The following is a 12483-nucleotide window of genomic DNA, read 5'->3' on the forward strand; positions in this document are numbered from 1 at the left end:
CATATCTAAATAAAAGGAGAAATTCAAATATTAGAAGAACTCATCTTTTTAAATGGTCTTACATAAAACCAATGCTGCCTTGCCTGAACATATTTTACAGAAAGGGATTTTTTTTTTCTTTTTTCTTTTACTTCTGCTGGCCTTTTACAGAGGTTTCATTTGGTGGGGGTTTTTTTCTGCCTACAGGGAAGTGGGAATTTCCAGGCTTAACAAGCTGAAATCCCCATGACATATAGTCCCAAATTTTAGAGGCAACTAAGATTTTGATTCTTACTTCGCTCCCTGTTGGCTTCCTCCCTGATGCATGCAATAGCTGTTTTGAATCTCAGCTGTTCCAACAGGAGGGAAAAAAAAAAGGTCCCTGAAGGAACAGCGTTAGTTCTTCCAGTCACCTTGCTACTACCGCGCTCCAGAATTCAGACACATGAAACAGCACATGAGAAGGGCTTGCAGCAGGAAGAGGCAAAAGCAGAGGGCATCAGACTGGACCAAAACCAAGAGGTCTTCTACATTCATCTGGTAAGAAGGGTGTATTTATATTGGGTAGTAGTAATCTAAGGGTCTACTGAAGGTATACGTTGCGTGAAATCTCATGAACTTGTCATCACAGAAACCAACTTCTGCTTTTTCTGTCACGTATAGCAATGTTCTCTGGTCCTGATTCATCAGAGAGATTGGCTTATTAAAAATATTTTTAGAGTTCCACCACAGTTTACTTATATATCTCCTATTACTAACAAAACACGAGGAAAAAAAAAACTACTTCAAACACAATCACTTTAATTACTTTGTGTCTTGAGACTCATAAAAGTACATTCAATGCTCAAACCCTCTAATTCTACATTTCAAAAGACATTAATGTCTTATTTTAGTGCCCTGCATTACTTTAAAGTCATGCTCAAATCCAAGTTAGGATAGGGCACACGAGAACATACAGAACTTATGACTTTAAACATATTCAACTATTTATGAGCACTACTGACACGCTTGGGGATGGGGGAAAGAAGCATATTTTCATTCAAGTCACCTAACCCAAGTGATGGCAATGCCTTAAAAGCTATCAGGTAATAGAGGTAACCATGCTGGGTTACCACCGTCCTTAAGAAAACCAGCATTTAATTGTAAAGACTGGACAGACCTATCTTTGGAGAGTCCAAGGCACGCAATAAAATCTTAAGTAAGATTTCAGGATTCAAGGGACTCTTCCAGTTACCTACTGAAGTTCAGGTTCAAACTAACAAAACCTCTGCTTATATATCACGGCTTTCATCATCCCTCTTGAAGAGATTATCTTCTGCAGCTGGGAATTCTGCTGGCACTCACATTTGTCCTGAGAGGTGATTAGGACTGAAGGCCCCCCATTTAACTTTTCTGCAAACATGCTCAGAGTAATTAGACCTAAACAAAATACTGTTGGTTTCATCAGGGCGCTGAAGATAGGGTAGGCACTTCTTTGGACATCACCAGCGAGCACAGAAGCAAGAACAGAAGCCTCAGCAAGCACAATGCACGTCAACCTACCAACTCAATGAGTCTCCGCTGGTTTTAGCAAGTTTTAGAAATAGCCTAAACCCACAAAGAAAACAAGCTATCCCAACACAAACACTTTCACCAGGAGCAGCACCATTTGGGGGGTGGGGGCTGCAGTCCTCAAGGTGGTCCCCCAGTAACCCTGGCTGAACCCAGGCCTAATGAAGAGACGCTGCTTACATTGGTGGAGAGAAAGCATTTCACCAGGGGTGAAATTTCACATTCCCTGGGGCACCTGCCTACAGCTCAGGGATCCCCCCATTAGGGCCAAGCCTTTCCACACCAGGGAGCATGGGGTGAGAGAAGGGAATGACTACTCTTCTCCAAAACCAGCAATGCTTCAAACTCTTAGAGTGTGATTCATTCCACAGGCTGAAGATCAAGGTGTTGGCTTACTTCTAATATTGATGAAAAAGGGTAGTCACCCTATTTATAATCAGCTAGCATTATCTCATCTCAAGAAACAGTAAGTCAGCAGCTAGCCTTAGGTGGTAAGTAGGGGGTTTCCTTAACAGTCCTCTTCACTGAGACTGAGGAGAAATTAAAAAAAAAAAAAAAAAAAGAAGAAGAAGAAGAAAAAAGCAGTGGTAGTTACAAGAAAGGGAATATTGTAACAGAAAGGGGGGGGGACGGGGGACGACAATTAATGCTTTCACCTCGTTCCCCTTCACCACTGCCTGGAAATTCTCTTCTGATATAAGCATTGCCTGCCTAGGGCTTTTTGAGAGACCCTTGCACATCCTCACTGATTACTTCCCCTACTCAGGGAGACAGACTGTCCTTTACCCTAAATGCTTTTATCCTCTTGATGAGGTCTCTTACCCACCTGGATCCTGCCTCCTTCTCCCACTGCAATCTCTGAGCCTGAGAGAAGACACCTGCGGACCTTCCACTTTGCTTAGGAAAGAGATTTAATCCTTTCATATCCTAGCATGGGGCTGAAGTGATGCACACCTCCCCCCTGCCCGAACACCTATGGTTACAGTCCTGGGCGACGGATGTCACCAGCTGAAGAGGTATCAAAGGAAAGGGTTTTCTCCGCTGTTTTCTGCTCTTTCAGGAGTCATTTAAAAGCAGGTGTAGATAAAGAACTGAGGAAAACCCTGCAGGGGACAATCCTGCCATACCCAGACAAGATGATCAGGCTTAAAATCTCTTCTGTATCTAATCTTAGCTAAATCACATCCCCGACGTCCTCTGCCCTCAGTTTCACAGGGTGCATTTTGCTCACCACCCCCCACCTCCTGGGCTAACATACAGTGCCCAGTCCCACCTGGTCACCCCCACATCTGCCCTCCCTGGGGCCAGAGGTCCAAAGCAGGACCCCTCGATGGGTCATTTGACTTAATCCTCCAAGGGGGGCTGTGGGGTGATTCCAGGCTTTGCTTCTCAGCCAAGCCCGCCCGGGTCATGAATCAGACAAGCCAACAGACAGCACTCAGCAGACAATGATTTTTATCTTCAAAGTGCTTTACAAACTAACAAATCCTTACTTCTCCTCTGAGAGAAGAAAGAAGGGGAGAAAAATCCCTAAATATCACTACCGTGATGGAGGAGAGATGCAAATAACCCCGAAAGTCCTTTCAAGTTGGAGCAGGGGCAGAGGAGTCCTGCTGTGCAGCAGTGCTTTGGGCTTGGGGGTTTTTGCAGTGTTTTTGGCTTTTACACCAAAGACCTGTATTCAAATCCTGTTTCAGATCACTACGGACAGTGTGGTTGGACCTCTCAAGCCATGGCCAGCGGGTCCCTTGTCTGAGGGCCATGGAGTTGAGGGTCTGAGAAGCAGGCAGCAGTACATGGGTGTCTTCCAAGAATCCACTTGCCTGTTCAGACTGCAAAAGTGCTGCACAATTAATTATACATCTGTGCTACAAAAGATCAGCTCTATAACTGCAGGGGGTGCTATTCATCAGCCTTGAAACGCATTGGCAGAGGACAGCCAGGGTCCAGTAGTTGAAATAAAGAAATAAATAACTACAAAAGCAGGATGCGCTCTGGGTCGTTAGGAGCGAAGTGCAGCGGTGGGACCCAAGTGACCCGGGAGCAGAGAGGAGCCCGACACTGCAGCCGTTTGGGATGCAGTGCTTTGCCCAGGACCTTCATGAACTGGAGCGGCGGCGAAGCCACTGGTCATTGGGGTGAGATGCGTAGGCAGAGCGGTGGCAGCAAGGAGCCTGCCTGACACCTGCATGCACTTTTCCCTCCTCAGCCCTACCCCTTCGAAGAGGCAACAAAACATCATGTTCCCAGCAGCAAGAGTCCAGTCTGAAGTGGCTTCACTGCAGGGGCAAATTCAGAAGGACCCCCTTTCCCTCATCCCTTTCTTTTGAAGCCCCCCTTTCCTGGAGCGGGTGTTTAGCAAGTACAAATACACCACAACATCAGGCATCCTTCCACTGTCACTCTCCACTATCCTTCCTCCTCCAGACACACACACTAACACAAAATGACGGCTTCCTCAACAGACTGAATGAGCAAAGCCCTCGTGCCGATCCTTAATTGTCTGTGCTTTACTCTCTCGCTCCAGTCATATTATATCACAAAACTCAAAGCAGCCCACCCACTGCCCCCATCTTTGTCCAAAATCTCAAGTGAACAGTAAATTGGACACAGGGAAAAAAAAAAAATGCTGAAGAAGGAGGGAGGGGCAAGCTAACCCCCCCCTTTTCCTCCTCCCCCTTTTTCTTTTTCTCCCCCCCCCCTTTTTTTTTTGAGGTTGCTCTTTGCTTGTGCACCCACATTGCTATTGTGCGGTTGTCAGTTAAAAAAAACAACAACAACCAAAACCCAAAAAAAGATGAAGATATTAAAGAAGAAATCATATCTCACAGCCCTTGAGAATGTGACCCTGAGGCCCTGCCCTTCTCCCTCCTGAGGTACCCACGCATCACGGTGAAATGGCAGGCCCCCACCCCATCCACCCCCATGCTACTCTGAACCTGCAGAGCGAGAAAAAAATAAAAGCGCATCCAAAGCCAAAACAAAACAAAAAACCCAGAACCATCGTCAACGAGAGATACTGGGGGAAAGAGGGGGGGGGGAAGCCCCCCCCCCCCGCATAAACCCCATAACCCATTTATGTCGGTCTCGGAGCAGGAGCCAGACTGCAGCGAGCAGCCAACAGCTGGGGCCTTTGAAAAGGGACAAGGCGAGCGGCTTCCCCGTGCCCGGCCACGCCAGGCTCGGCTGCCCCCACCGCCACGCCGCCCAGCCACCCCCCGGCCCTCACCACCCACCCGCCTCCCCACGCGCCCCCACCCGCGGGCACCCCGGGCGGGCACGGCGGCGTCACTGGGGCGGGTGACACGCACAGGGCGCCGCAGACACGCGGCCGCCACCGCCGCCGCACGCGTGGTCGGCGAGAGCTGGCCTCTGCAGGGCAATTTCCACTCTCAACTTTCAGGGAGAGGAAGAGAGATAAAGCCCATTTACTGTACCTTTCTGGCATCTTTCTCAGCTTTCCCTGCTGCTTCTCCCCACCCCCTTCCGATTTATCTCAGCTACTGGTTTTATAAACCGAGAGGGTGGAGGGGGGGGGAAGGGAAGAGGAGGGGGCTTTTTTTCTCTCAGCCCCGTCTGCACCTTCTGCCTGAGCCCGCCGGTGAAGTCACAAGGCTGAGTCTCTGACATCACACAGAGCCCACAAACGCCGGATTGTGACTTCACTGCAGGGTAGAACAGGGAGGAATAGGAGAGGGGAGGGGAAAAGGCTCTTATTCAAACACATATCTGCAGTAGTAACAAAGGGAACTCAGGAAATGGCTGGCCAAGAAAATGGCTTTTTTTTTTTTGGTATAAAACATACTCTCTTTTCTTCTTGTGTTTTTTTGTGGGTTTTTTCCCCAAATAAAGTTTGTGACCACGGTGGAAATACCTTTTAAAAGTGGTCTGGGCAGGACGGACAGCAAGCGCCAGCCCAGGCACCATCCTCCAGCACAGCACAGGCTCCTGCAGCCCTTTTGGGACAGAGCCGCCTGCTGCAGCTGTGCTGGACCCACCGGGGCTGGAGCAGGACAAGGTGCTGGGGTGACAATTGAGGGGTGCCAGAGGCTACAGGAGAGGCTCTGGGGGGGACAGCAGAGGGGGATTGAGGGGAAAGGACCAAAACAGGCGGATGCCGCGGTTCGCGCCTGGGATGCACTGGGAAGGCAGTGCGGAGAGCTGCCGGACGAGCGGGCCACACGGTGCGACCAAAGCTCGGTGGCAGAGGTCTGGGAGCCATGGGCCAGGCTGAGATAATGCTAGTCAGTGTGCACTTGGGGGGGGGGTTCCCACTCGGGGATCCGAAACCACTTTTAAACCATAATAGGAGTAAAAGAGGTATTACAGGTCAGGGTTAAGGTAACAGAGTTGTATGTCAGGCCTAAGCAAGGCAATAGGGTTAAAGAGTGAGGGTTTTGGTTCCCAAGCGTATTTTTAGGTTTCAGGTGCCCTGGGGAGGGGCAGGGAGGCTGTGGTAGGTGAAAGAAAGACCAGGAGGCTTTGATGTACTCCCAATACAAGTCAATGCTGGATGTTGCACTGGGAGCACAAGCTGTGATATAGACTTCTGTGGTCATTTCTGAAATAAACCCTAAAAGAAAAAAAAGGGTTATTAAGTAGCTATTGGCTTAATGTCACCTGGAAAGTTGTACGGTTTGGGGTTTTTTTTTTGTTTATTCAGCTGGAGAAATTTTTTTAACATCAATTTCTCAAAATTTAACACAACCTCAAACATGTTGGTAAATAAGCCAACACCCCCCCCCCAAAAAAAGCTGTTATTTGTGTTTAAAATCAAATAATTTTTTTCTCCTTTTGAAGCAAGGCAGCTCAAATACTTGCACTGTGCTAATCATGCCTGAAGGCCAGGAATTTCGAGGGATAAGCCAAGGGCATAGCCACAGCCAAGTGAAAAAAAAAAAATTAAAAAAAACTAAACAGTGCTAATTGCAGACAACATTATATTTATAAAGTTATTTGAACTGCAGAGCCAAAGGGGAGACAGCTAGTGCTCCTCACAGTGTGTCCACTCCTCTCTCCAGCCTCCATCCCTGCCCTCACCGAGACCTGCAAAGCACTCCCCACCACCACGCCGACCTGGAAGGGAGGAGAAAACAGCACTGCCATCACAGCCTGCCCTTCCTGCAACCTGCCAGTGCAGCAGGAGGGAAATCTGTACGTGGAGCAAGTGAGAAGCAAGGAGGAAACGATCCAGATCCCCGCCACGAACCGGCTGGCAGGTATGTTCGTGGCTTGCTGCTGCTGGACGGCGCGAGCAGCCCACGAGTGCCCGAGGTGCCCCAGAGGGCTAGCAGCATGCACAGCGGCGCTGGAAGCCCGGCAGCGGGCAGGGGCGAGAGGCACTTGTCGGAGACTTTTGTAGCCCAGCAGCTCTATGCGCTTCCAGCGTAAAACCCAGGCGGCCAGAAGATGCTGTTCCAGGTTGGAGCTCCTCCATGGCTGAAGCCTCTGTTCCCTCACCGACTCTGAATCCCAGCGCCTTGGGGCATCGCCCCAGCCCTGGCACGGCGACAGCACCAGGGAAGATTTCCCCTGTCGTTTTACAGCTTCTCTGTGCCAGTACAGCAATAAACCAGGCTTCAATGGAAGGAATAAATTCTCCTTCTGCCTCCGCTTGTGAGAGGGAGGGAAAAGGTACAAACTGCAAGCAGGGAGGTCCCCATCCGATCTCGTATCCTTCAGCAATTCTTGCTCCTTGTTTGGCCACAACTTTGCTACCATTTTTATACTGACTGAATCTCCTTTCATCTTTTTTAATTCTTTTTTTCCACCCTGCTGACTGCATGAGAGAAACCTCCACATTTATCCCGCTCCTTCTCTCTCAGGGAATCTCTCTCAACCTGCCCATGGCAGGGAGGCAACATGGCTGCCAGCGTGCCAGGATGCCAGCAAGGCGAGGAGGTGAAGGGGGGAAAGAGGTAGGCACAAGCATTTGTTGGGAAGCAGAATAAAGAAGTGGGGAAGAGGAAGGAATCTAACATGCACACACAGACTAGCACAGGCTTGCTCCAACTTGGCCCACGATGCAATTACCTGACTTGGAGGCTGGCCAAGGCTCCCAGGCTAAGTCCCTCTGCACTTGTGCAAAGTGCTGTCAGAGCTGCTGGGACCACGAATAGTCAGGGCTTCGGCAGCGCATCTCATCCAAAAAGGAGAAAGAAAAAAAAAAAAAAAGAGAGACAGGGCAGGGACTGAATGGGTTTATTTTCACACAACTGCGATTGTTTTGTTGATGCGGAAAGGTAATTAAAAAAAGTTCTGATTTCAAACGTGCCACAGAATTCCCAGAGCCCGGAGGCTGCTGCTTAGAGGCAGATTAATCACACTGAATTCTCCATCTAGATATTGCATGCACTCCAAACTCCCACCGCTAATAGCTCTAATATTCTCCTCAGCGTGTGCATGCTGCTGGTGTTATGTTCCAGGAATATTAATTCCCCAACTCAAGCTCCTTTCGCTTGCGCATGTACCCTAAAGGCTTGCTGCCGGGCACCAGGAGATTATGGAAAACAGAAAACAGGGCTAGAGGAGAACCAGGGTGCAAAGGTACTGGCTGGAACTCCTCAAAGTCATTAATGTTCTTCGCATAAGCAAGCCGTCCAAATAAAATCTACCTGAAGGCCAAGTTCTTTAAACAAAGACAGCCAACTACACACACGCAAGATGGTTGAAATTAAAATGAGCTCCCGATGCTGGCTTTGTGTTACCCACTCCCGCTACCCTGAGACTTGCCCAAAATTTCAGTCTTATTAATTGTGAGCTCTGAACTAGGGGTTTCATTTCTGTCTTCTGCTGGTGTCTTCTCCCAGCCCCCTTTACCCCCAAGCAAGGCTGCACGCATCTGAACTTTTGCTGCCACACGCTAGTAACAGTAAAAATATAGCAGGTTGTAGCGCAAGCATCCAAAGAGCAGGTAGAGCTTTACAGGGCAAGCCCCTTCTACCCCTAGCAAAACTGACAGGCCAGTAGGTTCACAGTCCAGCTCCAGGTCTTGCTGCATGTCGAGGACCAGGAGGTGCATCCCTGGGATCCTCGTCCCACACAGGAAAACAGAAAAGGGGAGGACGAAGGCAGGAGAGAAACATGTAATTTTTCTTTGAATTCAAGTAACTGCCGTTCCTAGTAAGCAGTTCAGCGTGTGTGTGATCTATACATATTGCCAAAAGGCCAGCTGCTAAGCTTTAAAACCAATGCACACTTGAAAAGTACCGTTTAAGATGCCTATGATGTAATTTACAAAGCTGCTAAATGCCCAAAGCTCCTAGTGCTGTTCAGCAAAGACTGCAGGCAGTTGCCAGGTTAAAACACAGTTCCCTGAAACCAGCCACACCAGGACTCTGGAAACCACCACGCAGAAGACACCTCAAAACGGATGGCGCTGGTCATGCTTCCATTTAGTAGGATTACTGGCATGACAAGAAGCTGTCGTGGGCATGATTTTCTTTGTCAAGCAGTCAAAATATGTATCTCTGTGTAATATAAATCAGCATGCCTATGTCAGCACTGCAAAATAAAAGGGAGTTTGCCCCTTTTGTGGCAGGCGTTTCTGATAAGCATACCAGCACGGTACCTGAGCCATAGGTTAATTTGGATGTACAGACCAGCCCATCAGCTGTTTTCACAGCTCAGAACACCTTACCTAGTCTCTGGACTAAAACCTGTAACACCACAGGTGCACAGGCATAGGTAGGTGGTGGCCCACTCCACAATCACTGCAGGTCAAAGAGAAAAGGCAACACTTTTACGGCTAAATACTTCACAGGGCGCTGGTGGTGGTGGGAGGGAGACGCATTAGAACAGAGACATTTTTTAAGCTTCCTCTGTTTGCTGTATATCATGCAGGTCTACAATCACACATGTGCCTTGAACTCTCAGCCGATTCCTTAAACTTGGCTCCTGCTGCAGGGAGGGGGAGGACGGGACTCCAACCCAGGCACCGCCTGCGTAAGGCCCTTGGGGCTTAACTCTGCTGTAGTGGAAGGGGAGAGGCATGGGCTTCCTCCACTGTGATAAACCGAGGGAGGCATTGCTCTGTGTAGCTTAGGTGCAAATCTGTGATCCTCTTTCTCTCTTTGTACACAAAGAACGAAGCTGATAGCGAAGCTGACATCTAAATCCTCACTATTGCACATCTGAGATAACCCCAGTTGTTTTTGTTTTTCAAACTCAAATATATGAGAACGGAGAAAGACAGAAGGATTTCAACCCTCGCCAAACCCTGTCACCAGCGTCCTGAGTTACAGATCTACGAACTCTTACATGGGATGAGGGCTCTTTGCTTTTATCTCCCTGTGCAGCACATGTCCTCAGCCCTTTGCAAACAGATGTTTTGCCCTCTGAAAGGGAAAAGAGGTGGGAGGAAGGAGTGAGCGAGCACAGGGAGGGGGAGAGAGCGAGCGTGAGCAAGAATGCTGTCTGCAGATGTCAATCAGGACTTCAGTCTAGGTCTAACCTGCCAGTCCTGCAAAAGGAGGATACATGAATTTTCTAGTTGCATAGTCAGTATCATCAAACAAGAAAATTGTGAGGTTTAGATTGTAATGCAGTCTCACGTTCAGTAAGAAGGCCTTGCTACATGGAGATGATGTGGGACTGAGGAGCCTATTCCTAGCACGTTAAAAATTAAAATTTCACTACAAATATCCTAAAGAAATGGTCAAAAATAGTACAGCATTTCAGACCGTTTTTGTAGAGCATGGTAATATTGGCAAGGGGGAAGTGATTGTAGGTAGAATACTGTCAGGTTTGGGGAAAGCTTTCTCTGCATTTTAAAAAATTATATGAAGGAAAATATTCTTGGGAATGAAGAGTCTAATGATTACATGGAGAGTGTCATCTCTATCTTGGCGTTTAGCAGAAATCAACTCCCCCACACCAACACCCTCCCCTCCAGCCACCCACCCTGATATTCTTCTTCACCACTTCCCACCCATTAACCCAGTACCTGCAGTGCAGTGTTCAAGTGGGACTGGCGGAGCTGCTGCCGCTGTCATCTCCTCGGAGCTGGCAGTCACCTGCCAATCTCGCCCCCACTTCCTCCTCCCTCCTGCTCCCCCCCCACCCCTCGTCAGTGCAGCTTTCCCTGGGGATAGATCACTCTCCCCCCCCCCCTCCAGCAGCCTGACAAATAACTACTGTTAACTCAATAATATCCCCCTCCAAGGTTTTTTAATTACCAGCCGTCCGCAGGGTGCAAGACTCGCACGTACAGAGAGAAACGGGCCAGAGAGGGAGGCTAGCAACAGGGGGTCGGAGAGTTTGGGCTGATGCGGGCTTCACGCCGAGGGACCGGCTCCTTGTCCTCCATCCACATGGCAGGGCTAGCACAGGCAACCTGCAAACCCCTGCAGGATGCTGCTGCCCCGGCAGCGGGCGCAGGCATGCCGGCAGGTGCGGGGTGGGTAACGTGCCCCTGTATATTTGGGGGGGGGGGGGGGGGGGGGGGGGGGATTTGGTCCTGCAAGGGCTGATGCGGAAAGCTGCTCCTGCAGGACAAGGGGGGGCTCTGCTACACCAGCTGAGGAAGCACCATCCAGGAGAGCGTTTGTTTATACGGCATTTTAAATGGGAACCAGAAAAAGGGGGGGGAGGGGAGAGAGGAAAAAATCAGGTGCATTTCTGTTCGTACATCTTTACCAAATACATCTATCTTTTCACATATGAAAAGGCCTTTTTTTTTTCTTTGCAAGACAATAGTCTTACTTTGCCATTTTTCTACCGAAAATTCATGGGTCTGTGGCCTGAGAGGCTTTTTCTTAGCCTTGTATTAAATGGACTCGGCTTACCGAACTTTCAAACAAGCTCTCCACCTAGTATTTGTTTGTTCACACCCATTTACACTCCCTTGATTTTTAACAGGTCTGAATAAGGCTTATTTTTTAAAATAATCGGTTAATGAAGTTTTATCTGAATAGTCATAAGCCTATTAGTGCTCCAGTTGTCCATCGAATCCCCCCTCCCCCCACAGAGGTTAAACAAGACCAGAAATCCTTTTGTACTCCAAGTAACACGCTGGGAAGAAGCAAAGAAGGATAAAAAAGCCCAAGCCCCACGTTTGGGCCTTTTTAAATCATAAAGAGACATTGGAAAAGGAGCATAAATGCAAGGCTTCCCTCCCCCCCCCTTCTTCTCCTCCTCTCCCTCCTTTGTAGGTCACCTTTACTATGAAGACATTGATGCTTCAAGTCTTCATTTGCTTAAACCAAGAGAGTAAGTTCTACACCCCAGTCAGGTAACCACCGGACCCCAGGTGGGTGATGAAGGAGAAGGGGCATCCATCCCGGCATCCCGGCAACAGGGAAGGAGGCATCCTGCATGGGGTGAGGACTGGGTCCTCCGCTGCAGGAGTGGGGCAGAGGGGGCTTCCCTGGGAAGGGGCAGGCGCTTTTGGAGGAGGACAAGTTTGAGGGCATGGCACCAAACACGCTGGGCTCAGGTGGATGGGGAACAGGCAGACATGTTGTGCTGAGGGATGCCCTGGACGCCGGCCTCCGCACCCCGGGAAGGGCTGAGGGCAGCAGTCAAGGGGGGAGAGCGTGGCGGCCGGGGCCTAGGAGCCCTTTGGCAGCCGCCCCTCCGCCCCGGGGGAGCATCCTGGCAGGCGAGAGAGCCCCCGCTCCCCTGAAATAAACAGCAGCCTTCCCAATGCTTCATTAAACTAACACAGCTTCCCGCCATTGCCCCGGCAACCGACACAGGCCTCCTGTTTGCCAGCTGGGGGAATTAAAGGCAGCCTGGCAGCCAGCCCCCGGCTCCTCCGAAAGCTCCCCTTACACTGTCAGAAAGCATCCCCAGGCAGGGGAGGGGGCCAGGCGACCCCCAAGGTGCCACCTGAGATGGGAGGAGTCCTGCCTGCCCCCACTCTGGCAAGCTGCGGTCCCCAGGGAGCCAAGGACACCACGACTGCCACTGGCGCTGGTGCTGGAGGGCAACACAAAGCTGGAGGGCTTGCCA

At 49.7% G+C, this 12483-nt stretch overlaps 1 protein-coding gene across 5 annotated transcripts in view; it reads right to left on the reverse strand.

Annotated features, from left to right (window-relative positions):
- Positions 1 to 12483, reverse strand: part of TCF20 (transcription factor 20) — a 133906-nt gene that overhangs the window by 72496 nt on the left and 48927 nt on the right. The window contains exon 1 of one of the 5 annotated variants that reach the window (XM_052790642.1): positions 7564 to 9891. The exons of the other annotated variants lie outside the window; for them this stretch is intronic. The gene's annotated coding sequence lies outside the window, so the exon portion shown is untranslated. Of the gene's footprint in view, positions 1 to 7563; positions 9892 to 12483 lie in introns of those variants that run through there. 5 annotated transcript variants of the gene reach the window in all.

This window comes from Harpia harpyja, chromosome 6 (genome assembly GCF_026419915.1).
Source record: "Harpia harpyja isolate bHarHar1 chromosome 6, bHarHar1 primary haplotype, whole genome shotgun sequence".
NCBI classification, from domain to species: domain Eukaryota; kingdom Metazoa; phylum Chordata; class Aves; order Accipitriformes; family Accipitridae; genus Harpia; species Harpia harpyja.